The sequence below is a fragment of the Felis catus genome, chromosome B2 (genome assembly GCF_018350175.1).
Source record: "Felis catus isolate Fca126 chromosome B2, F.catus_Fca126_mat1.0, whole genome shotgun sequence".
NCBI lineage: Eukaryota > Metazoa > Chordata > Mammalia > Carnivora > Felidae > Felis > Felis catus.
Genome location: NC_058372.1, coordinates 32,547,052 through 32,570,279, shown reverse-complemented (window position 1 = coordinate 32,570,279; position 23,228 = coordinate 32,547,052). Strand labels below are relative to the sequence as shown.

The 23,228-nt window shown below is 55.6% G+C and overlaps 1 long non-coding RNA gene across 1 annotated transcript; it reads left to right on the top strand.

Moving 5' to 3' along the window:
- Positions 1–9,163: 9,163 nt before the first annotated feature.
- On the top strand, positions 9,164–21,980 carry LOC123385343. Its single transcript, XR_006597688.1, has 2 exons — positions 9,164–14,856; positions 16,140–21,980. It is a non-coding gene; the product is annotated as an uncharacterized LOC123385343 (long non-coding RNA).
- The last annotated feature ends 1,248 nt before the right edge of the window (positions 21,981–23,228 follow it).

Sequence of the window (23,228 nt, the reverse complement as noted above, 5' to 3'; positions counted from 1 at the left end):
GAAGCTGCAGATGGGCAAGCCCTCCATTCCTGTGACAGTGGCGGCCTGGCCACAGCCAGTTTCCAACGCCAGCTGACAGAGCGTCCAGCATCTCCCCAGCGTTCAGGCCTGTCCATCTGCTATGCACACCGCAAGGGCCGGGGTCTTAGGGTGTCGGTGGCATCCTCTGGGCCAGCTCTGCAGCCGAATTTCAGATGCCGTTCCTGGTCAATTGCCTCCAGGCTGCATTCTCTGGCCCTTGCGGAGTTTGAGCTTCCTGGTGTCCTCTAATAAATTCCATTTCTGCTCTTATCCACCAGTGTCATTGTCTGTGGCTTGCAAATCACCCTGCCTGATAGATGACCCCTTGGTGCTGCCACCTGTCAGCTGTCCAGAGTCACACAGCCGGTAGATGGCACCTTGGACAAGTTCCCGCTGTCTGCCCTGGGGGCTGTAGATGGGGTGCCACGTTTACATGTAGAGGAGGGACCCATCCCTGCCAGACGTGCTGGCCAGAGCAGGCTTCTTGGAGACAGTGGGCCAGAAAGGTGAGTATAAACTAAGTGGGTGAGAGGAAAGGGGATGGTTTTCTGGGGGAAGAGACATTATACCGAGCCTGGCCTTTTGGGCAGTAGAATCGGGAATGGGCTCAGGATCAGGGACGTGGCCCCTGTGCCAGTGTGTCACCTCCGGCCCCTGGCTCTGAGATGACAGCAAGAGAAAACAGAAAAATGAGCACTTGGCTACAATTAATTGCTAAGATGCAAAGAAAAATTGTTTTGAATATTAAAATTATAGATATAATGCTATTAGGAGCATGATTCAGAGTTTATGAAAACATTATTTATATTGATTTATTCCCAGAGCCATCAAGACTCCTTGAAAATAATTAAAGTTGACATTTCCATTGCTGAAGCTAAATGTTGGTATCATATAATGAATATTACATGCTTGGGATGGGCTGTGCTGTAGAAAGCATTAAACACCAACATCTGGAGATTCCCCCCTCCCCCATTATGAGTTGCCAGCCACCAATGAATGCACGGGCCTCTGGGGCTCTTCGCCTCCCGGCCCCTGGCCCAGACCCCCAGCCATCAGCCACCCCAGGGACTCTTAAGAGCTGATGGGGACATGAGAACCAAGGATGGGGTTCAGCCATGGCCATGAGCCAGGGAAAAGCAAGATCCAGACCGGATGCCAGCCCAGCCAGGCCTTGCAGGAAGAAAGGAAGTTAGGAAGAGAGGGGTGGGGAGTAAGGAAGGCAGAGAGGATGTATGAAGGAGTGAGAGGGAAGGAAGATCTTCCTCCCTGCCTTGGGAAATTCCCCACACTTCTTTTCTTAAGTGAATTAAAAAAAAATTAATATTTGTTTATTTTTGAGAGAGAAAGAGACAGTGTGAGTGGGGGAGGAGCAGAGAGAGAGGGAGACACAGAATCTGAAGCAGGCTCCAGGCTGTCAGCACAGAGCCCAATGCAGGGCTCGAACCCACGAACCGGGAGATCATGACCTGAGCTGAAGTTGGACGTTTAACCGACCGAGCCATCCAGGATCCCCTCCACACTTCTAGGACCACAAAGCTGCGGCCTCCAGGCTGTCAGCTGAATTACCAATCTCCACTTTCCCTGAGGCAGGTCATGGCCCGGAGGGTCCTCCTTTGTTGATGGCTTTGTAAGGGCCCCTGGTCTCCTCTCAGGAGCCGTGCCCGGTCTCATCGCCTCACCCTCCAACTTCCAATGGCCGGCATCTGTTCTCTCTGCTCTCAACTCTCCACCAAGCACACAGGGCAGTTGGCCTCTCCTGTTCAGCTTTATAAAACCGGAGAGGAGGGAAGAGATGCCTAAGAGGACGAACTTCAAACAGCAAGACAGGGACCCCCTGGTGAGTCGTGAAATCAATTTCATGGGCTGTGGCCAGCATTACCAAACAAACAAGCACACAAAACCGAAAAATCCAAGTTGAATATATCAGAGGACGTGGCCCGCAGTGACGGGTAAGGTTCCTCAAAACCTTGTTGAAGTTGACGTGCGCGGATGTGTGGGTCCTGTGCAATATTTATTTTTCAAAACAGTTTGAAGTTGGTTTGTTATTCTAGAGTTTCATCCAGACTTCAATGTTTCCATATCAGTTTCTGAAGTGTGGGCGAAAATGGATACCTTCAATCCGTTTGTCTCTGTTATTTTCTATTTTGGTTCCAGGATATACTCCTTAGGGAGGGGATGGACTGTGGAAGGGGTAAAACCAACTTATGCTACACACATTCCCATAAACACACGCACGCATGCGCGTGTGTGAGTGTGGGTGCGCCAGTAGAGATTCAGAATTTACGCTGTCTGCATGTTCTGTGTGTGCATTTGTGGGCCCTGCACGATCCCTGCAGGAAAAATTAGTCAAAGTGACAATATTGGCACCTGGTTTTGTGCTCATTAAAAGCTCACAGACGTGTAAATCACCCACAACAGATTTCATCTCATTGGTAACTCCCATAGGCAGCGTGCGAGGAGGCAGGAGCCCCATGTCACCGTCACAGCCAACCCCGCTGCTCTGGAGGGTCATCTGGAGGGCTTTTGGGTGGCAAGAGCCATCGCTGTAGGGGGGCAGGGCAGAGATGGGGCTGGCACTGGGGGAAGCTGGAGGGGTGGCCACTCCCAGGAACGCATTGCCCGTCAGCCCCACTTCCCCAAGTACTTTTTTTCCCTGGCCCCATTTTTCCTTCGGTAAGCAGAACCCTCCCGCAAGTTCTTCTAGACGGTTCTGTAAATGAGTTGATAATACATCCCTTTCTGCCTAAACTAGCCAAGGAGGATGATTGCTGTCTCCAGGTTGGCCTCCGCGGGGAGTCGTGAGTGCAGGTAGAGTGCCCGCCTGCTCGTGGACTCCTCGCTGAGGCGATGGGAAGAGCTCTGGGGCCCAGTGTAGATCCTTTAGGGACCCTTGGTTTCCACGCTCTGGTCTTTAGAAGGTCGCGGGGCAACAACTGACCATTGGCATCAGCCATGAGGAAGTCCCTGCCGGAGGGATGAAGCTGACAGGGCTGTGGCAGCAATGAGGACCGCTGAACCAAAGAGAACGCAGAGGAAGGGCTGGACTCCGCTGGGCATGGTGGGACGGGCTCTCAGCTGCCGATGGCGGAATCCCAGGATTCTTGTTTCAGCAAAAAGAATTTATCAAGGGGGCGCAGACAGCTCACAAAGGCACTGGAGGATCCGAACGGACAAGACCAGCTGAGCTTCCCCAGAACAGCTGCCCACACCACATCCCAGAATGAGGCTCCTGTTTCCTCCAGAAAGTGCTGGAGCAGGAAGCTACCCGCAAATGACCGATCCCACGATTGACTCTAGTGAAGTTTCCCCTTCCTCCCTCCCCTCAAAACCCAGTTCCAGGGGCGCCTGGGTGGCTCAGTCGGTTGAGCGCCCCACTTCGACTCAGGTCAAGATCTCCTGGTTCGTGGGTTCAAGTCCCGCATCAGGCTGTGTGCAGACAGCTCGGGGCCTAGAGCCTGCTTCACATTCTGCGTCTCTCTCTCTCTCTCTCTCTGCCCCTCCCCTGCTTGTGCTCACTTGCTCTCTCAAAAATAAATAAATAAACATTAAGAAAAAAAAAAAAGAAAACCACCGTAGTTCCAAATCAAAGTCTCATGGGAGTGCATCGGATGGCAGGATCCTGATCATATCTGGAACCCAAAGGCGTCTGGGAAATGTAGCCTGTAGCTTCCCAGCCTCCCATTGCAGACGGAAAGCACAGCACAGTGTAAGAATGGATGTTGAATGAGCCAACCCGCCGTGCCCACACATTCCTTCTACCGTCTCTTCCTCCCTCATCAGTCCTGGGGCCATGGGATCTCCAGCTCCCCATGTGCTTTGAGCAGCGGTTCTGTGTAAGGTGGTCGGGTGGTGAGAGCCATAGGGACTGAATGCATCAGCCCAGCTTCTTAGTTACCACCCACAGATATCTCTAAGTAGTTTAAGCGGAAAGCAACTCGTCATGGGGCGTGCGGTGAGTCAGAGTCACTGGGAGGGCCAGACAGCAAGTTTCGCAGCTGTCCACCAAAGAATAGCATAGCGTCCAAAATCCCACCGTAGAAGTGGATTCCAGGGACCCGGCTGCTGTCCCAGCAGACCAGGCGCACCATCTAGCCCACTGTCACTGAAGATACGACACTAAAACTTCTGTCACCGTGGGCCCTGAGATCAGACACGCCTGCAGCCACCCTCTCCGCCACAGTTTGCTCTCCTGTCGTCTCTGCTGCTTGGTAGAATGTGAGTCACAGGCCTGTGTTCCTGCTGCAAGGGAGTCTGGGAAAGCAAGTGTTGGGATTCCTTAGCGGGAGACAGGGGCTTCTGGAATAGGACCGCTCCCAACTTCTTAGGGTCTGGGTGGCCACAAAGAAGGTCAAACATCACCTCCAAAGCCTAGGCCAGATGGGGGTTAAACCAAGAAACTTGGCCGCTGGGGTGTGGGGTGGGGCCTGCTCTCTCACCCGGGCCTCTTAAATACTCCTCCGCCTCTCCCAGCCGGGGCACACCCTCTTCCATCTTCCTAGCTCTCCCCTGCACCCTGGTGCCAGCCTACTGCCTGGCACATCACGGGTGTTGGCTAAACGTCTGTGAATTGAGCTGAGCCGTCTGCGTAGTTAATCCGCCTGGCTCCTGTCAACACAACACGGGCGTTTGCCTGGTGACGGGGCCCAGCCTGTTTTCCATCCAGCAACTCCGTGGGGAATGAGAAAATCTTGCCTTTGCAAGCTTCCCGTTAACTGTGACCATGACCTTAAAGAGTGGAGATGGTTCTGGGACACGGATAAAGACAAGGAGCACCAGGGGAGCGGGGGAGGGAGGAGTGGCAACGTAAGACAAACAGCAGCTGGCCTTCATCAGATACGGTGGGGCGCCCACGTGCACCAGCTGGAGTCAGACCGCCTCCCCCACCGACGCAGGCCTGGGCAAGGTTGTTATCTACCCTGTGCCTCAATTTCCTCACCATATAATGGGGATGACAAATGCCGGGTGAGGCTCACATTACTGAGTGCAAGGAAAGCCTTTAGAACAGGGCCTGGCCCCAAGAGGAGGATAGCTTTTCAGTGGAGCCTTCGGTCACGGTCACTGGCAAGCCTCACACCTGTTTGTCAGGTGAGTTCCATCATTAGCACCTCCCTTGAGTTGCCTGAGGTCACACAGCTAGTGGCCGGCAGACCCAGATTTGTCTGACTCCAGATACTCCAGTCACCCATAGCCCAAGAGAAAGGGGGTGAGCTCAAGCGGTGTGCACTCCCCCCGTCCCCCGCCCCCGGACATCCATACCAATGTGCCTATGACGTGCCCGGCACCACGCTAGGGGCTAGTGGCCCCCGGGGAATGGGCTGAAGACCACACGAGATGACCACAGTCTGATATTTATAGTCCAGGGTGGTGAGTGATGAGGCAGAGGTGGTCCAGGGTCCTCCCAGAGCCGACCAGGAGGCACAGGCCCAGCCTGGGCACGTGGGAGGACTTCCTGGAGGTAATGGCACCGGGCTGAGCTTTTGTTTAAATTTACTTTATTGGGGTATAATTTGTACATGATAAAATACACCCATCCTAAGCGAACCGTTGGATGAATTTTGACATCTGTACATATGTATGCAACCACCGCCCCAGTCAGGATATGGAACATTGTCATCACCCCAGAAAGTTCCTTCATGCCCCTTTTCAGTCACTATTTCCCCACCCCCCATGCAGGTGACCACTTTGGCTGAGCTTTAAAAGACAAGTAGAGGAAAAAATAAATTAAAAAGGCAAGTAGGACCCAGCTAAAAAAGGGAGGTGGCAAAGTACAGAGAAGTCTAACATCACCATGACTGTAGGAAGCTATAAGCGGTTCCGAGGGAGCAAGCCAGGGGAAGCCAGTGATGTAAGAAGGGGCCTGTCAGAGAAGACATCGTACACTTGGAAGGAACTGGGACTCCATTCTCGGACCAAGAAACACAAACCCAAATGCCAAAGAAGCTTTGCATTTCATAAACAGGGCTCTAGCAACTGCGAGACTAATTGATTTAAAGGGATATGCCTGGTGCCTGGGAGGATGCTGGAATGTTCTAGAGGGGAAATAGTAAAGACATGAACAGGGACAGTGGAGGCAGAGACAAGGATAAGGAGGTGTATCTGAATTTGGGGAAGGTACAAGGAGTACAATCAGCCCCCACCTCCTTCCCTTGCCCACAGGGCCCTGCATTCTCCATGGGCCCTGGTACAGGGACCTCTCCTCTGGCCCATGACCTGCCAGGCCATCCTCGGCTCACGTATGTGAGACACACTGGGCAGAGCGATGCTCCTTCGCAGGGGCCATGCTTTCTTTCCTACTTCTCAGGAGCCCCCCACACCGCTGGCAGCATCTGGCACACGGGGAGCCCACCCCGGACATTAACTCACTTTGGAGCAACCGCGGAAACGTATTCGAAGGGTTCCATGCAGCCAGTCAGATGTGCGTGTGCCGCACACCCCCTCCGTACCGGGCTCTGACCCGGGCCCTGGGAATAGAGCAAGGAAGACAACAGCGTCCCCGGCCAGCCCCTTCCGAGGCAGCCAGGAACATGTCACTTACAGGGGAGCGACTTGGTGGCCCTGCCCCCCCGGGATGGGTGGAGGGGAGGTGCACACCGAGCAGATGATTTGTCAAACACAGAGATGAAAGGATAGCGGGCAGTGCTGGGGGGGAGGGGGGGGGCAAAGTAGGGTGAAGCAGACACAGAGATGGCGTGATCAGGGATGCAGGGGCCACCCGCCTGAGAAGGTGACTTGAAGGGACCAAGCTATGGAGAAGTCTGGGAGGAGGATGTTCCAGACAGGAGCAGACTTTCAAAGGCCCAGGGGCAGAGTGTGGCTGGTGTGGTTGAGGAACAACAAGGGGTGAGGTGAAGCAGATCCTTAGGGCCCTGTGGTCCCTCAGGAGGACTTTGAATGAAGACAAGAGCTATCGCGGGGGTCAGAGCCGAGGGGTGGAATGGTCTGACCTAGGCTTGAACCAGATCACTGTGGCTGCTGTGTGGAGGACGGGGCTAGGGCAGCACCAGCGGGGCCAGGCTATTGCACTCCCCCAGGAGAGACCAGGAACAGCCGAACCAGAGGGGAAGCAGTGAGATGGTGAGAAGCGGACGGTCCCGGCTGACATCTTGAGGTGGCGTCTGGGAGCTCGGTGACGGACTGGGAGTGGGGTGGATGAGAGAAGGCAAGTACAGCTCCAGGGATTGGGTCTGACTTGGGAGGATGGAGCTGCCATTTAATGAGATGGAGAAGCTTCAGGAAGAGCAAGGTAGGGTTTTTTTTTGCGGGGGGAGAGGGGGGTGAGGAGGGGGTTAGGACTGTGTGTGCAGGCACACCAGCAGCAGTTACCATAACGGCCAACAGAATGCAGTGCCCTGCACGGGAAGGTTGGTCCTGAGGACTCTGATGCTTGATGTCATTTAATCCTCTCCGCAGCCCAGGGAAGGACGTGCTGGTTTTGTCCCCTGTGGCAGGACAATTGCTTGAGATACGGACTCTGCATCCTTTCTGCCAGTTCTTGCCTCCCTGCCTTTGGTCAGAGCCCCAGCTCAAAGGGGAGCTAGTTTCTGGGGGTTGGTTGGGGGGAGGCAGAGCCTCTGGTCAGGCTGTAGAGGGGCTTCGAGGTGTCCACAGCCTCCCCCAGAACCCAAAAGCAACAGGGCCCACCGCAACGAAACCAGTTACCTCCATGGTGCAATGAATGGAGACACTAGACAGCTACACAATCTTGATGGGAGCCAAAGCATAACTGAGGAGGAGTTCCCTTCTAGAATAGTGAGACTGGGTATGGAGGTCAGATTATCCTGGTCATAAGTGACACAAAACCTGGCCAGAGCGGCTCAAACCCAGTGGTGTGCAGGAGCTGGTCCGCCAGCCGAGGTAGGAGTATTTATACTTTGGGAACCAGCTAACACCACACGTCAGGACTCTCTCTACCCCCACCCCCACCAAGCCTGTTGTTAAACATTTACTGGCTGACGGTACTGGGACGTCCAAGGATAGGACTGACTGTGGGACACCCATCTGTCACCACCACAGCTCAGACTTTCTCTCCCCATCATGTTCTTCCCAGAGCGGCACCATGGCTGCCAGTAGCTTTAGACCCTAGAAGTCCCAGGGCTTCTCTTTCTCTCATGTCCCAGCAGAAGCCCCTTAACTGGGCTTCGCGGGTCCTGCTTGGTCACATGCTCACCCTGAACCAATCATAGCGACCAGGAAGAAGAAAGTGTTGCTGGGCCAGACCTGGATCAGGATAGATGGTGTGTGTGTGTTTGCCTGTAGTGGGGACTCCTATAGGAAGCCACACGCTGAGAGAGGCAAAGAGGCTGGTTCCTCAAAGAAAAGCCTGAGGGCTCTTAGTGGAGGAGTGGGTAATGGATGTTGGGGCAGGCAACACCCGCAGGGTCTATCACACTTGCCTTTGTAGAACAAATTCATATTAAGTGGCCTAAAGTCACTCAGCCAACTCAGGATTCATGTCACCAAGACCCAGGCTCCTTCCATCATCCTGCTCCGTCCTTCCCCATCCCGGGTCAGCCATGATTACTACAGCTCTGGGCTCTCACCCTACCACCCATGCAGCCAGAGGCCGATTGAGGGGCACAGGTGCTCTGCCCTGGCAGCTTCCGGGTCAGGAGAACCCTTCCACGGAGCCCCAGCAAGCTTCCCCTCTCATCTCATTGGCCAGGACTGGGTCACATGGCCACCCCTCCACCAATCATTGGTTACCTGCAGGGCTGGCTCTTTAAATCTCCGCCAACTCTGGGGACCGGTCAGCAGCGAGGAAGGGGGACAGTGGTCACCGGGGTCTGCCAGGGGGTTGATTACATGGTAGAGGGCAGTGCCCGCCACAGCGAGGCCCGGATTAAAAAGCAGCGTCTACACACCTCCTCAGGCTCAAAGAAGAGTCAGCCACGTGCCTGCTTCCGAGCTGGGAAGGTGAGGAGGGTTGTGGGCCCCCATAGGGTCACACTCATCCTGGTTTGTGCAGATAGCTGGTTTATTCCTGTCGTCCCAGTGTAATTTCTTTCTCTTTTTTTAAATTTATTTATCTATCTATTTATTTATTTTTGAGAGAGACAGACAGACAGAACGTGAACAGGGGAGGGGCAGAGAGAGAGAGAGAGAGAGAGAGAGAGAGACACAGAATCTGAAGCAGGCTCCAGGCTCTGAGCTGCCAGCCCAGAAGCCCGACCTGGGGCTCGAACTCACGAACTGAGAGCTTGTGACCTGAGCTGAAGTCAGACGCCCAACTGACTGAGCCACTCAGGTGCCCCGCAGTGTAATTTCTGATTGCACCCCCTTTCCCTGTTGGAGGGGTCCAGAAGGTGGATGCCGGGTTCCCTGCGAGACCAGAGCATAGGGAGGCTGAGGAGATCTCCAGGAAGCGCCTCTGCTGGGGTTTTCTGGAGGTCTCTTCAGGTGCCCAACCAGGCAGGAGCATGGGGCTTGGGGCTGGGTCTGAATTCCCCACCCTGCGCTGAGAGCCTCCCCTATCGAGGTTCGTTCGTGTGGCCTGCCCTGAGGCATCCAGGCACAGCCTGGTGATATCTACCCCAGATAGCTGGGGACCAGGCCCTGCCTTCCTCAAGCCTCATTCCTGATCCTGAGGCACACGGTGCCAGCCCGCAGGCTGGGCTGGATGTCTCGGGCCAGCACGAGGTGGAGTACAGAAGATGGTCGGCGGCATAAATACGGGGGTGTCAGATGGCAGCATCCATGTCTTCGTTGGAGACACCAGAAAAGTCTTTGGGGGAGGCCGTGCAGGAGCAGTGAGCAGCAGAGAAGCTTGGGACCATCTTTGGCAGTATTTTCCAACTGTACCTTGCCATCCGGGAATGGGAGAACCAGCCTTTTGGCAGGGGTGGGGGTGGGGCAAGTGGGGGGAAGGAAAGAGAACACAAAATAAAAGCATAACACTTGTAGTAAGAGAAACTTCAGGGGGCGCCTGGGCGGTTCCATCGGTTGGGCGTCCGTCTTCGGCTCAGGTCATGATCTCACAGCCTATGAGTTCGAGCCCCGCATCTGTGCTGACAGCTCAGAGCCTGGAGCCTGCTTTGGATTCTGCGTCTCCCTCTCTCTCTCTGCCCCTCCCCGGCTCCCACTCTGTCTCTCTCTCCTTCAAAAATAAATAAACATTAAAAAAAAAAAAACTTAAAAAAAAAGAGAGAGAAACATCAGTTAACAAAATTTTGTCTCAGTTTTAGGTTTTATAAATATTCATGTTGTATGTGTTGCGTCCTGATGTTAAATGCATTTCAAAAACATTGGGAAAATGGTAGCTCAGTCCAACCCCAGAGAGGCAAAGTGATCTGTGCAAGGTCACACAGCAGACCAGTGTGAGGACCAGGCAGCGAGAGGACCACTCGTTGCAGCCCACCCGTTGGCTCAGCAGCTGATTTCGGCGCTCCTGATCTATGCCTGCAGGTGCTGGATGCTGAAAGAGGACTGCTTGCATGACTAAGGCACAGAAGCCATTCTAATGCAAGCAGTGTGTGCGGAGCCCACGGGAGAGACATCTGGCCCAATCCCCAGTGGGGGATGGGGACTGGGAGTGGGAAAAGGCAGGGGGGGGGGCATCAAGAAAGGATCCCTAGAGGAGGGGTCTGTGTGGTTAGATGTACGTGTGTTCACAGAGTGAAAAGAGCCATCCAGAGGCTCTTTTTTAGAGGGCACGCTTCGGACAAAAGCAGGGGAAAGGGGGTGCAATGTGCACTTAGGGGGACAGGAGAGGACACTAATCTGAGTCTGGATATCATTTTGAGGATTTACTCCCTATACTCTGAACTCCTTTTCAAGGCTCTGCCTTCTCCCTTCCCCATTCCCCATCTCTTTGGCTCCAGCTGGGGAGGGGGACCCCCCCCCCAAATAGCCAACAACTCCAGACCGGTGTGGAGCCTCGGCCCAGGCCCTGACCTCTGGCTCCTGCAGGCCCCTGTGCTCTCTCCACTCACGCTCTGGGCCTCTCGCCACCCAGCCTCCTGAGGACGGGGATGGTGCCCCTACAGAACGTGGGAGGTGAGTGGTAAACACTGAGTGAGTGGACACAGGTCTGGAGGGGCTTTATGCCTCTCTGCACCCCAGGCTCCTCACCTCCTAGGTTTTAGACCCCCTTCCCAGACCACCCTGGGGTCTAAACCCTAGGACGGCCTGGGGCGGGGTGAACTAGGTCCCCCTAGCACCCATCCCTTCCTGGAGGGGTGCCTCTGCTGTCTCTCAGCACCCCACTGGAGACATCGCTGGGCTTGAGGCAAAGCAGGAGGTAGGAAGAAAGACAAATTAACACAAAGAGTACTGGACTGGAGCTTCCCTATCGACGGCCCACAAGCTACGAGATGTGCAGCCAGCGATTTCCCTACTTTGGGGAAATCTGTGCCCCTGGCTACAAAAAGAAAGTTATCTAAAGTCCCCATGGGCCCCAGAGGCTGAATCTCTTCCTTAAACGCAACCTCTTCCTCTTTCTAAGCTTCTAACCGCAACCCCCTAGCTCTCTGCAAAATCCTCGGGCAACAGTTTGCTCCAGACTGAGAACCCCCGAGCTGGAAGCAAGACTCCACTCGCCCTGGCTCCCTGGGCTCTTTCCCAGGAAGTCCCGCCCAGACGGCTTTGATGGAAGTACTAGGGACAGGGTGCTAATGGGCTGTTGATGAAGCTCCTCTGCCTGTATGAGAGTTAATTACTCCGGAGGCCAGGGAAGGATGAATACTTCATAAAGCTGGAGCCACCTGTGAGTGAGTCATTCGTCCTCCATGGTTGTAAGAGAGAGTGATGGGACGGCTCAGAAGATGGGGGTCCCCAGATGCTCCAGGAGCTGCCTCTCACTGCACACCCAGAAAGACCTCTTCCTCTCACCCCCACATCCGGATGCGACTTGGCCCGGCTCACTAGGGGACCCTGGCCCCTCCCCTCCTCTCTCAGACCGGGTGGCGTGCTCTGACCTGCTCTGACATGGGCATATTTACCTGCGCGGCATCTGCCAGGACCCAGCCCTGTGCCCTGTCACCCAGGAGCTTGGAGGGGGGGTTTGGAGGGGGGGCTCAGGGGCCAAGACCTCTGCCTGCCACAGGAGGCACTAGCCTGGGAAAGAGAATAACCACAGGCGTGAGAAACTCCCAGCCAGGCTACAAGCAGTCAACCCAGGAGCATCGGCCATTGTGGGCTGGAGACGTGGGCGTGGGCACTGTGGTGTGACATTTCCCTGACTGTCACACACACACACAGCCACAGGGTGTGGGTGGCAGATACCCTAGGGATCCTCCTTACCCAGCACTTAGGTCTATGGCAGTTCCAGGGTCCCATGAGGGCTTGGTCAGAGCACAGGAAAGAGGGGACTGGCCTTGTTCCAAAGACAAGACTGTCTACAACTTCAGCTTCCTCGACTGCCCCCCTGAGCCCTCAGAGCCTCCTGAGGGGCTCCAGAGGTTCCCTATCTGGAGCGGCCAAATCATCCACTGCAGCAACCACGGCCTTCTCCTAGCTTTCTGGTAGGAAGTGGGGCTGTAGGTAGGTAGGGGTGGGGTGGGGGAGGGCAGCCTCCTGCCTGCCTGCGAGCTGCTCCTGTGCATTTCTCACCTCAGGAAGCCAGGGGTGGGGGGGTGGGAGGCACTCCTGGGAATGCCCCCAACACCTCCCCCACCAGCCTGGAGGCCCTGAAGCAAGCCGACCTCTCTGGGGATGTTCCCTCTGGCCCCCTCAGTCAGGCTCAGGCAGGATTTCAGGCCAGGCCTCAGTGGAGCTGAACCCCAGCCCCAGATGAATTTGTCCCCCCACAGGACACAGCGATGCCTCACCCCAGGGCTGCATTGGACCAGGGGTGGGGAGATATGAGCGTGAGGTACAGCATGGGGGACCAGAGAAGGAGGGGGGCTGTCCCGGGGGGGGGTCTCCCATTCCCGCTGCCCTCCCACCTGGACCACGGCCTCTTTGATTTTCACATCCTTCCAAGACTCTAACACAACCTTCGTTTCCAGGAAACGGTCCCAAGGGGAGCACACTTGTTGGGGTGCAGACATCCACCCTCCGGCCTTCTCCCCAAAACTTCATCCCTGTCTCCACCACTGTCCTTCCCTTGAGTCCATCCCTTCCCCTCTCAGGACCTCAGTCTCCTCATCTGTAGAATGGGTGCTTTGGGCCTGTGATCTCGAGGTTCCCCCCCTGATGCCCCCGCTCCCTCTGGGCGAACTCCATCCTCCTGGATTCCATTTGGCTCCGCGACCAGCTGGGCCGCCTCAGGCAGGATTTCAGCCTCTCTCAGCCTGTTCACTCCTTTTGTACACCAGGGTAATATCCTTCGCCCTGCTGCCCAGGGAGCCTGTGTGAGGATTAAATCTTACCGCGGATGAGAATGAGCCTTGAAGCCATCAATGAGCTCTCTGCAGATGTGTGATAGAGGGATTGCATAATTCTGGGGTCTCAAAGTGACAGCTCAGCTCTGTTTTGTTTGGCTTGCCCAGTGTAATTTCATATCTGAATGCCATTAGGCAGGGAGTGCACTGTCCAATATGCCCGAGGCCTCCCCACCGCCTGCTCTCTTAGACCAGCCAGCCCTGTCATAAAGCTGCCTTCGTGTCCAGCCTCAGTTCAGTGGTATCCGAGTCCCCACTCCCAACCAAAGGCTTCTGGGGTCCTATGGGCGCCTCCCAACAGAGAGACCACACAGCTGGGGCAGCTGCTTCTGCCCCCTGCCGTCTGCTGCCATCCCCACACCTTCCGATGCCTGGGCGACCCTGGCCTCCTGGGCCCGTGGATACAAAGGGGCCCACGGGTGCTGCCTCCAGCCACAGCTTATGACAGATTGGTCCCATGGTTCTGAAATGGCTGCAGAGTTTTCCCTTTTTCTGTTCAGAAATTTGCCCAGTCTCCCCCAGCCTCGGCCCCCAGTCTGTACCCTGCCTGTGCTCCTCAGACCTTAAAGAATATTTAACCACCTGTTAAATGATTTATCCTATTGAGGCTTCAGAGCTCAGGGCATCTCACGGGCCTCCTCGAGAATTAACTAGAGCCATAAATCAAAGCGACATTTGAGAAATTTCCAGCCGCCCCAGACAGCAGGCAGTGGCTCGGGCCCAGACAGGGGAAATGGCATTTCGATGGGGGGAAATGGCATTTAGGACGGAGAAGCAAGAGTGCCGGCTGGGAGTGGACTTCAGGCTGGCTCGGAAGGAGGTGGTGGGCCAAGGACGTCCTGCTTCTAGAAGGCTCTGTTGGGACTGCTCTCGGTTCTTTGTGTCACATGCAGGCAGCGCCTCAACCCTTCACGTGTACAGAACCTATGGTGGGCAAAGAGCTTTCCCACCTGTTGGCCCATCTGACTTCGAAACAGCTCAGGAGACTGGCCTCCCGGGGTAGAGGCAGCCTTGACTTGTGCCGGCCCAAGAGTAACAGGTGTGGCGGGACACGGGGACCCGACAGCGACTTGAGTCAAGGCACAGTGGTAAAAGGACCAGGTGAGGCTATGTTCGGATTCTGGGTGGGGATTTAGGGGCAGGAGGGAAGAAGGGTAGGAAAAGTTAACTGATAATGAGCCAGGCTGCAGAGACGGACCCCGCAGTTCCCACAAGAACCTAAGGAGTTTGGGAGGTAGTTATTTAAACCATTTTACAAATGAGCACACTGAGGTTAGCTGACGTGGCCAAAGTCACGCGGCCAGCAAGTGTCAGAACCAGGAGTTTAACCCAGACTTGCCCGACTTCAGATTCTGTTCTTTTCTTCCCCATTATCAGGCCTGCGAAAAATAAAATCGAAAATGTACCGGGCACTTGGCTGTTCGTGGCACTCCACGGAGAGCCTTACCTGTGTTACTACCTGGAGTCCTTAGGAGGATCCTGGGACGCTGGTTCTCTTATTCTAGTCATTTTGCAGGTGAGGAAACCGAGGCCCGTAAACCCTCAGCTCTAAGGAGCGGTGCGGGGGCTCACATGCAGGTGGTCTGAACCCAGAGCCTCTGGTCTGTACCCACCACACGGTACAGTCGTCTGTGTTTGGAGGCTCCGTGTAGGAAGCTGGGTAGCAGTACCTTCCAGGCAAGAGTCAGGTAGTTGGACCATCAGACACTGTCTTGGACGGAGGGGAAAATTCTATACATTGAGGGGTTCCAGCCAGATGCTCAAACACCAGGGTAGGGCCGGCAGACAGAGCGCTTATAACAAGAAGGCTGCAAGGAGTCTCCGTGGGTCCCATGGGCAGCCCCCGCTATGCCAGAACTGTTGGCAGCTGGCCTCAGGGGGCCCCGGGCACCCAGCCATTGCTGGCTCTAAGGGAGAAGAGCGGGGCCAGGGCTCCATCTCTTCTCTATCCAGGAGGTGTCTGCACCCTGAGGTTTGTCTGCAGTGCTGAGGGGCCATCCTGGGCCACCCTCTCTTCCACCCCTTGAGAGTAAAGGCTGTGGGGGCACCTGGGTGGCTCAGTCGGTTGGGCGTCCGACTTCAGCTCAGGTCGTGATCTTGCAGTCTGTGGGTTTGAGCCCCGCATCAGGCTCTGTGCTGACAGCTCAGAGCCTGGAGCCTGCTTTGGATTCTGTGTCCCCCTCTCTCTCTGCCCCTTTCCCTGCTCACGCCTCTCTCTCTCTCTCTCTCTCGCTCACGCCTCTCTCTCTCTCTCTCTCTCTCTCTCTTTCTCTCAAAAGTAAATAAACACTAAAAAAAAAAAAAAAAAAAAAAATGAGTAAAGGCTGTGGTCCCAACAGCGAGGGCCTCCCCCTCGAGGCTGGGAGCCAGACTCCAGCTAGCAAGGTGCTGCCTCTTCAAGGAGACTCACGTCCTCAATGTCCCATCCCTTGTCCCCACAACCCTTGAAATGTCTTGGAAATGCCAACATCGGGCACCCGGATTTTGTCTCCCATACTGCTCCACCCCAAGAACAGAACAGAAATCCCTTTTTGATTTGTGAGTCCCAGTTGGTGATTTGCAAACTTCCAATTTGGGAGGAGCGATGTAAAAGGGACCTGCCGGCATCAGCCTGGTCCCATGGAGGCCCCTGTCCAGCCACTCAGTGGTACGAGGAGGATGGAAGAGTGGCCTGACAACATTAATGCCCCAGCAGCAAGGTGGGGCGAGACACCTGCTGGCCAGGGTGGCAGCCTCACCCCCCCACCCCCCCACCCCCGCCATCTCCTCTCACCCTGTCTAAACCCTCTTGAGCCTCAGGATCCTTCACGCCACTGAGAATGGCCTGAGGCTGGTGTCTCCAGACAACTGGGATGAGGCAAGGCCCCTCTCATGGGGACCACGGTGAGGAGTCCCTGCAGGCATCAGGCCCTGGTACAAAGTAAGGTAAGGCTGCTGGCCTCCCACCCCCCAACCTGGCTCGTCAGCCCAGGCCCACCCCACCCCCAAAGAGCAGGGCTTGGACATGCCCCTCCCCCATCTACCCCTTCCCAGAGTGTAAATTCAGCCAAGTTCACAAGGAGACCAGCGCCCCCTAGCGTCTGCTCAGGGCACATTCCAGGCTCCCTAGGCTTGAAGCCACTCTGGCTACTGGGAAAAAGGACGAGAGACACCCCAAGCGGCTTAAACACACTAGTGAGGCAAAGCAGGGTACGTTCCTGACCCCACCTGCCCACCCTGAGGACTCATGCTGCCCTCTTAACAACCCCGCCCCCTCTGAGCCCAACCACTCTCCCCCAGTCAGACCCTCTCACCCTGTGCCTGTTTCTTAGGCCAGACCCCAGCTTGTCTTGACTCAGAATGTCAGAGTCAAAAGGGCTCAGGGACCCAGTGTCTTCACAGACATGAAGACTGAGGCAACAGGGGGCAAATGATGCCAAGGTCTGCATCCCTGGCACACAGTGAAGGCTCCTTTGGGCGAGCAGCCAGCACCGATTTGCAGAGGCCCAGTGCGGCTGTCATTGGAGTGACTTCTGTGGCCGGGCCTGCCCCCTGGCACTGGCCCCCCAGCCCCACCTCCCCCAGCCACCTGTCCCTTCACCAGGCTGCGGGCCCTGCTGGGGCTTGCCTGCTTCTGCCACTGGGTCCCCTGAGAGATGACCTAGGAACGGATACGTGGACCGAAGCATCACAAGCAGACTGAGCAGGGAGTGCCGAGACCCTGAAACCGGAGGGAGGAGGGCACGCCGCATGGCCACAGCGAGGCCTCTGGGCTGGAGCAGGGGGAGCGTGCTGGGCCCCTGAGAGTGGGCTCTTAGAGCTGCCACTCTGAGTAATGACATCAGAACACCCCTAGTACGTGGAAAGGACTCAAGGGCTCCCAGACAAGGGAAGAAGAAGGTCCTTCCTACATCAACCATTTCCTGTCCATGCCAAGAGAGGGGATAGTCTAGAACCTTGTGGGGGAGGGGATTAGGGGTAAGCATGATGCACCTCAGACCTCAGACTTGAGGCCAGAAAGAAAGGCCTGGCCTCTCCTCATGGCTCTGTCAGTGGAGCCCCAGGGTCACCTGCCCCCAAGAGTGGCTTTAAGAGGCTGACAGGCTCTGACAGCTCAGCAGGTCTCCAAGCAACATGCACGTGGGTGCCCAGCCCAGCTCTCCTCCCTCACTGCAGGGGTGCGGGGTCCTGGGCTGGGAGCTGCTCCATGGAGGTGGCAGAGTGGCTGGACTCGCCCTGCCAGACGGTCTTTTGAGGTCCTGGGGGAGCCGGGGGAGCCAGGAGGTCATGGTGGGGGTTGGGGTCCTCCCCAGTGCCCCTCCAGAGACTCAGAGGCCGCTCCAGCTTCCTGTCTCCGGCCCCAGGGCTCAGGAGGAACAAGAGAGAGGCACAGTCTGCAGCCAGAATCTGGGAACCCAAGCTGTCATTTGGGGGCACGGCCAGAGAAGGCTGATCTCCTGTAGAAAGCAAGAGACACCCAATGCCTGACACAAATGTTTCCTAGCTTATGGTGGCTTGTAGGCTGTCATGGAGATTTTCCATCACTGCTCTCCTTTGCTTGTCATTATCAAAGAAGATCCACAGAGATCTGGCACTAGCACGGTGGCTAGTGTTATTCTATGACAGCTGCAAGAACACAGGACAGAGTGATGGCCCCCCATCCCCAGACCAGGAGGCTGAGGCCTAACGGTGCAAAATGCCCAGCCCGGGGCCCAGCGGTGGGTCAGGGCAAAGGCCGGTCCAGAGTTCCTGGTCCCAACTCCCTCTTCCTATCCCTCCCCAGGCTTCCGCAACTCCAGTCTTGGCCTTTAATGCAACAGACCTAGATGCAGACCCCAACCCTGACTGACCCCAGTCCTTAAACAAGCAACATTCAGAACACAGACCCCCAAAGAGGGTCTGAAGCTTTGAGCCTAACCCGAAATTGACAAGAGTCCAGATTCTACCCCAATTCCAAATCAGTTTCGGTCCCTAAAGTGACCCTGACCCCAGTCCTCCCCGTCCCTCTCCAGTCCCAGCTCTGGCCCCAGGTGTATGAACATCCCATTCATGCCCCATGACAAAACCCTGCCTGGGACACAGGCTGGGTCCATCTCCGTTCCTGCATTGGGGTCAGAGAGATTAAACGACTTGTCTTAGGTCATGCAGAGTGAATAGTGGAAGTGAGCCCGGAGCCCAGGTCCCTGAAGCTCTGGGGTTTCTTGGCGTGAGTGGGTAGCAGGAGGCCTGGAAGGTGCTGGCGGGGCTGTGGCGGTGACATGGCATCTGGAGAGGTCAGCTGCTCCGTGATTGCTCATCTCCATTTTTAGAGAGGAGAAGACTGAAGCCCAGTATCAGGCCAGCGGCAGAGCAGGGCAAGAGCCCAGGTCCCCCGGCAGCCCACCCGGGGCTCTCTCGCTGCCCCACACTGCCCTCCTGTCACTCTGTAGCGGCTGGGCTGTGAGTCGTTGTGGAGGAAGAAACGAAGCAGGAGACTGCACAAGATCACGGACAGTGGAACGCTAGTTTCTAGTCCTCACACCTGCAGAAGTGCTGGAAACGTCTGCCTGCCCTCGGATGGCCGATACAAACTCACAGGTGCCTTTAACTGGGAGGCTCTGTGGGCCTTGGAGGAGCCAGCCCTGGAGACCCCTGTACCCACAGCGGGGTGTTCAAGTGAGCCGCCTGCCTGCACCCCCATTTCCCCTGTGTGCAATGAGACCTTATAGCTATGTCAGGATGTCGCCAGTGTTAGGATCGGTTGAGGGATCCCTGGCTCATTGTAGGAGCTCCCTGACCTCAGTTCCCTCCTCTGTCTCTCCCACCCTGTCTCTGGGGAGTTACCTCTGGGCAACCCTTCTCTCCCCCACCTGCCTCTGTAGCCAGCAAATCCCTTGGGACCATGCACTCTGCTCTCAAATCTGGCCTGGAGGAGTGGCTTGTTCACACCAACAGTGGTGAGGTGTGAAGACCGATAACCCTGAATCCTCAGGAATGACTGGAAGGCCAACCAAGAGTATTCAGCCCTGCCCACCTCTGGAACATTCTGGTGGGCCACTCAAGTGTGGCTGGCAAGTCCCCAGGGCCTGAGTGGAAACGCCAAAAATTTGGAGTGAGCCTGGAGGCCGAAGAATGAGGAGTGATTTAGGGCCTGCACCTGCCGTGGGGCCGAGGGGCCGAGGGGCAGAGGCAGGGGCCCCGGGGTGGAGGTCCAGGCTGGGAGCACACAGTGCTTGAAGCCCAGACAGAGCAGCAGCCAGGGTTCCCGGACAGGCAGAGGGTAATCCCACCAGGAGAAGGCAAACGGCCAGATGGCAGAGGGAAGGCACCGGCTGCAGCCTCCACTGGGAAAATTCATTAAGCCTTCAATTAGCGCAGGCCTGCCCCTGTCGGCTCCAACGGGTGCCTGGGGCCCCGGCTGCCCTGCCCCAGCCAGGAGTTAATAATTCACCCTCTAATGAACTCAGCCTGGAGACAGCCAGAACCACCCACCTACCCGCCTGCCCGCATGCCAGGGCTCCGGGCCGGAGGGAGAGGTGGGAGCGCCTCTCTGGTTCCCCTTCTCCTCCGGGAGTCAAGTCTTACCACAGGCCAGCTGGAGGGGGGCTGGCACTGCAGACCCCTCGCCCTTGGGGACCTGTGTGTCCTCGTCCTATTCCCGGAAAGCAACCAGAGCCCCAGTGTGTCAGAGCAGAGAGGCTCCAGAGGTTTCAAGTCTGCTGTGCCTGCCACTGTGTAGGGTGCTGGGGACAAAGATGAATTAGAGCCCAGCCCTGCCTTCCAAGAGCTCACTGTCAGCTGATGGGGCAGGAAGCGGGGCGGAAATAGACCTATAATGGTCTCAGCTGAGGACTGGAGGAGAGCTATTCCCAGGTGGCCAGGTGAACAGCGAGGTTGGGGTCCTATAGTCCTACCCTTTGTTTTATGGGTGAAAACCTAGGGCCCAGAGAAGGCAGGTGATTAGCCCAAGGCCACACAGTTATTACAGGCCAGGACCAGAATTGGAACTCAGGCTAGAACCCACCTCTGAGGCTATAAAGAGTGTACCTCCCCATGCCGAACAAGACAAACTGAGGTCCAGAGAATCACTTAGTTGGGACATCGAACAGACCCTCCTGGTGTCCATGCCCCGACTTGAGAATGGCTGGCCCTCCGAGGGTCATCTCACACAGCTCACCCGCTGGTAACTATTGCCCGAGAGTCCACACTTCCTTTTCTACCGAGAGCGCTCTGGCGAGCACTGGCCCCTCGAGTTCACGGGCTCCTCCTGCCCCTTCCGCCGCCCCATCTCCTGCTCAGCACCCTGAACCATTACCCCAGCACCTCAGGGCCGACGGAGCAGCCACCAAGCGTGGCCCGGTTCCACCTGACGCTTTCTAGCACCGGCCAGGACCAGGTCAAAGCCCACAGCCCAGACACGAGCTGCACCAGAATCGCCCAGGGAGCTGTTTCAAATGCAGACTCCCCGGTCCCACCCAGGACCCAGTGAACCAGAATCTCTGGGAGTGGGTAATAGGAATCTGCATTTCAAATAGGCTCTCCAAGGCTTTTCATAAATGTTATTAGTGGATACGTGAACACAGAAAAGTGTACCGGCCAGAAGTGGATTGCTTAATGCAGTTTCACAAAGCGTACCTGTGGACTCTGCACCAGATCAAAACAGGGAACATTAACAGGCCTTCTGAAATCCCCCTCATGCCCCCTTCCAGTCACTAAGTTCCCCGAAGGGTGCCACCATCCTGACTTCTAACAGCTTAAATCAGCCTTGCTTGCTTTTGAGCGTCTTATGCATAGGATTATACAGACATTTGCCTTTTCTGCTTTTTTTTTAAAAGATATTTTGTTTTATTTATTTTTATTTTAGAGAGAATTAGTAGGGGAGAGGAGCAGAAGGAGAGGGAGAGATAGAATCTCAAGCAGGCTCCACACGCAGCAGAGAGCCCCACGTGGGGCTTGATCCCACCACGCTGGGATCATGACCTGAGCTCACCCGACTGAGCCACCCAGGCGCCCCTCCGTTTCACACGGTTTGGGAGGCCCCCTCACACTGTTAGGCACAGTAGTGGTTTATCTACGCTCACCGCCGAGACGTATTCCAGCCTGATTGTGCCACGTCTTGTCTGCGTTCTGCTGGCAGCAGGCATTGGGTCGTTGCCAGCTTTAGGATAGGGTGGCTATGAATATTCTGTTCCCTGTATCTCTGTGGACACTTGCATGCGTTCCTGAAGGGCACACATCTACTACGAGTAGAGTGGGAGTGGAGATGTTGTATTGCAGAGTGCGTTTGCGTCCGGATTGCATAGATGTTGCCAAGTGATTTTCCAAGGTGGCCGCACCAACGCAGACTTCCGCCAGCTCTAGGAGTTCCACTGGATCCGTATCTTCGCTGGCACCTCGTACATTTCTCTCCCTGTCTGAGCCAGTCTGGTGGGTGTATCGTTTTATGTGGTATCGTTTTATGCTTCCACTTGCATTTCCCTGGTGACTAATGATGTGGAGCACATTTTCTTATATTTATTGGCCATTTGGGCATCCTCTTTTATAAAATGCGTGGTCAGATCTTTTGCCAATTTTGTAATCCAATTGTCTGTCTTTTCCTTATCGATTTATAGGAGTTCTGTATACATTCTGGATTCTGATCCTTTGTTGGATATATGCATGCAAGTATCTTTTTCAACTTGGTGCCTTGCCTTTTTACTCTGGTGTCTTTTTTTTTTTTTTTTAGTTTAGTTATTTCGAGAGAGACAGCAAGCGGGGTACAGACAGAAAGAGAGGGAGACAGAGAGTCCCAAGCAGGCTCCGCACTGCCAGCACAGAGCCCGACGTGGGGTTCTAAGAACCGCGAGATCACAACCCGAGCTGAAATCGAGAGTCAGGCGCTCAACCAACTAAGCCACCCTGGTGCCCCTCTGACTGAGGTCTTCTGATGGACAGAGTTTGGGTTTTTTTTTTTTATTTGAATATAGTCTGAATTACCCATTTTAGGGGTAATATTTCTCATGTCCTGCGTCCAAGTGATTTTAAGCATATGAAAGTTTCTGGAATGGGAGTGGAGCCCCTCCAGATGGACAACAGCCCTTGATGTTGCTAAACACCACTGCCTTCTCGGAGACACAGAATTCGCTTCATCATACGAGTACTTTACCCGGCTTTCAGGCACTTTATGCGTTACAGCAGACCGCCTGTGGGCACCTGCTCGGCCTGTGTCCCTTGGCGCTCATGTGCTGAGAATCGCTCCTGACACAGGCGAGCTATGGTGTGGTGGCAGCGTGGGCACACGCTCTCAGCACCCTGGCTGCACCCTGACACCTACCGCACAGAGCCCTTTAGGCACTCTCTCCTGGGGGGGTGGGATTGGCCCTGGGGGCACTACTCCTAGTCCAGACAGAGACCGAGAGAGGAAGAGGTGACCGGAACTCAGGAGCTGAGGCTGCTGCGGGAGCTACGGTTGGCTCATCTGGCCCCACACCCCTGGCAGCCGAAAACACGGTCTGTGGCGGAAGACATAGGAAGCAGACGTGCAGAGAGAAGGAGAGATGGAGGACGGGGTGTGGACACGGCCAAGGTCCCCCTTCTCCTTCTGGTTTTTGGCCCTCACGCTGCACTTCTGGCCCCGGGAGGTCCCTGAAGACCCCCAGCATCTTTCCAATACATTCCCCTTCTTGTTTAACACGAATCCTGTTTTTGCCATCCGGAAAGCCTTCCCTAAGATAGGCTTGGCATCTTGAAACCTCAGAGCCATGGCTTCTTCCCTTTGCAGAGAAGATGAAGAAATGTAGACTGGAAAGACTGTAAATGCTTTCCCCCAAACCTGGCTGCCACTAAGAACCAAAGCCACGACTCCAGCCTTTTCTACGTGGCTCTGATCTCTCTACTGTACAGAGCTGTGCGTGCTGGGCCTGTGATCACGGTTTCCCAAAATGTGTTCTC